Source organism: Triticum aestivum, chromosome 2D, assembly GCF_018294505.1.
Source record: "Triticum aestivum cultivar Chinese Spring chromosome 2D, IWGSC CS RefSeq v2.1, whole genome shotgun sequence".
Classification (NCBI taxonomy): domain Eukaryota; kingdom Viridiplantae; phylum Streptophyta; class Magnoliopsida; order Poales; family Poaceae; genus Triticum; species Triticum aestivum.
In genome coordinates, this window is record NC_057799.1 from 59,819,089 (window position 1) to 59,821,970 (window position 2,882).

Below are 2,882 nucleotides of genomic sequence, written 5' to 3' on the forward strand. Positions count from 1 at the left end.
CTTTTCTTTCTTTCCTTAAACGTGCAAACTTTTTATCAAATTCGTGAACTTTTTTCAAATTCAACGAACTTTAATCAAAATCGATGAACTTTTTTCAAATTGGATGAACTTTTTTTTCAAATCGATGAACTTTTTTCAAATCCGATGAACTTTTTTCATTTTTTATGAACTGTTTTCAAATTCGATAAACTATTTTTTCAAATCTATGAATTTTTTTCAAATCTGATGAACTTTTTTCATTTTTGATGACCTTTTTCCAAGTTTGATGAACTTTTTTCAAAATTGATGAACTTTTTTCAAATTTGATGAACTATTTTTTCAAAACGATGAACTTTTTTTCAAATCTGATGAACTTTTTTCATTTTTGATGAACTGTTTTTTTCGAATTCCATGAACTTTTTTTCAAAATCGACGAACTTTTTTTCAAAACCGATGAAGCTTTTTTCAAGATGATGAAATATTTAAAATTTTGTGAACTTTAAAAAAAATGGTGAACTCGTTTTCAAAATCAATGAAATTTTCAACTAATTTTCGAATTTATGTTAATTTTTGACTAAAAACGGTGAAGTAGAACGTTTCTAGTTAAAGAACAACAGAACGTGGTTGGTCTACTCGTTGTTGCGTTAGTGGAGAATAATACTTGCGGTCCTGAGTGCCATACCCAGCTTTCGCACTTTTACTTCATGTTTACTTTTTTCGCGTCGTGGTCGAAGCTCACCTGGGCTGGCCCAGGAGCTCCCGTGAAGTATAGCCGGGCCCGTGATCGCTTGCCTGAAGGCCTCAGTACCGCATTCTAGGCCTGCTTACGGCCACGTTTTGGCCCAAATAATGTTAACACGCGAGCCCACGGTCTGCGGACTTCGTCCACGAAGCCCACAGGGAGCAGCACATTAAACACAGATCATTACCCTTGTTTAGTACCACATCGCTTGTTGAGAAGGTTGGAGCGGGAGAGCGAGCTATATAAGCAAGGCGGGGTGCAACCTTGGAACATACTTACACTGGACGGGGTCGACGGCTTATCAAGAAGAGCCGTGGCCTAGGCTAGTGGTCCACATTGCACTTGGTGGATGCGCTGGCTTACCATCTCCTCAAGTGGGAGAGTGGATGTCATAATTTATGATAGAGGAGGTACGGGTTTGTGCTAAATTTGAATTATTTTAGTTTTTAAAATATAAAATTTGAAGAGTCGTGGGCTACACTATCCTTTTGGTAATATTTTTACCTTTGATTTGTATTATTCTCAATTTTAGTATTTGAATGGTAGTCTAATGTGCTCCCTTGAAATGTTGACACTGCATGCTTGATTATCTGCAAGCATGCAGTTCAGATTTCCTTGCTTACCATTTATTCTTGATGTATTGCAGTTAAGTTTATAGCTGACAAAATGATAAACTACAACATCACCAGTACATGTAAGATTCAATGGGAGACAACGCGATAAGCCCATAACTAACATGTGAATTATTGCATCGAAGTGTTGCCTTCCAAGATAGATGATCCCTGTGCAGTTGGGCCTTTTTCACTGGAACCTGAAAAAGGGATCATCAGTACAAACAGAGTTCAGCTGCGCTCCTCCTTCGCCAGTAGAGATATAGGAACATCCGTGGAATACTCTGTTATAATTTGCAAAGTACACACAAATGTTCACGCCATCTTTTATCTTGCAGCCACAAGATCGTAGCTCTGCATCACATCGTAGTGATTGTCCTTATAGTATTGTTTGCCCTGCTGCAATCGTGGCTGCGTAGCTGATAACTTTTTTTTTGAGGAGGCGTAGCTGACAATTGATCCTCTTACAAGTGCATCGTTCACTTTCTTTTTTTTGAAATGAAAGGTAGATGAGGTTCTACCTTATATATTTCAAAACAGGCCAAGGCCTGGGACCAGAGGTCGATTACATGAAGCTTACATTGAGCACCATGGTGCCATGGCTATAAGCAGCCATTTGAAAGAGAGAAAAGTAGGGGCACAGGAGGGGGGGGGGGGGGGAGATCGAGAAAACTACAACACAGTACAAAAGCTAAAATTAGCCCAAGAGATGCACCCAGCTTGTAATAGCATCCTTGTCAATCTGTCTTTTGGCCCGGTGCTGCTATGCCTCGAGGAGTTGCGACATATATCGTCTGAGATAGATCGGAGACCATCTCTTATCGTTGAAGACTCGATCATTCCTAGCGTGCCAAAGAGTAACGGCAGCCGCAGCGAAGAGAATGTGTACTCCGCTGGAGTTGATCCAAGTTCGCTGATCTCTGTGCATAAAATGGACAAGGTCCGCAGAGCTGGAGGCTTGGTCGTTCATGTGGAGCGCTTCCCAGATAACAGAAGCCGGATAACAGCGCAGAACAATGTGGCTGGCAGACTCGCTGGCAGGGAAAATGTCGCAGTCCTGGTGTTCGGTAATCAAAGACCATTGTTTCCGTAGCATGTTATCTCGTGTGTTCAATCGCCCCCAGAAAGCCAGCCACAGAAAGACGCGGTACCTCAGAGGAATGATCTTGTCCCAAATCCAGGAGCTAAACTCGCAACCCACTCCTCTGAATGTAAGAAGTTGGTAAACCTGAGAAGTAGTGATTGGCTTATGGTGTATAGCAAAAGTTCTGACATCCGAGCCGGAACCTGCTGTTGTCGAGGCCAGAAAAGAGTGCAGCATCTGCAGCTCCTGGACGGCAGTGGCAGACAAGTTTGAGTGTAGCTGAATGCACTAGGTATTGTTGGAGAATTGAGAAGCCACTGTGCAACTGCCATCCTTAGCATACGAGAAGAGGGTAGGCAGAATGAACCGAAGTCGCCCCGCCGGTAACCAGTTATCATGCCAGAAGGAGATAAGCTTGCCAGGACCCATCGAACATTTAGAGGATGCCAGAACTGTAGGAATGAAG

The 2,882-nt window shown here is 42.2% G+C and overlaps 1 non-coding gene across 1 annotated transcript; it reads left to right on the forward strand.

Moving 5' to 3' along the window:
• Window positions 1-992: 992 nt before the first annotated feature.
• Window positions 993-1,154, forward strand: LOC123056392 (U1 spliceosomal RNA). Its single transcript, XR_006426773.1, has one exon. It is a non-coding gene; the product is annotated as a U1 spliceosomal RNA (small nuclear RNA).
• Window positions 1,155-2,882: the final 1,728 nt, after the last annotated feature.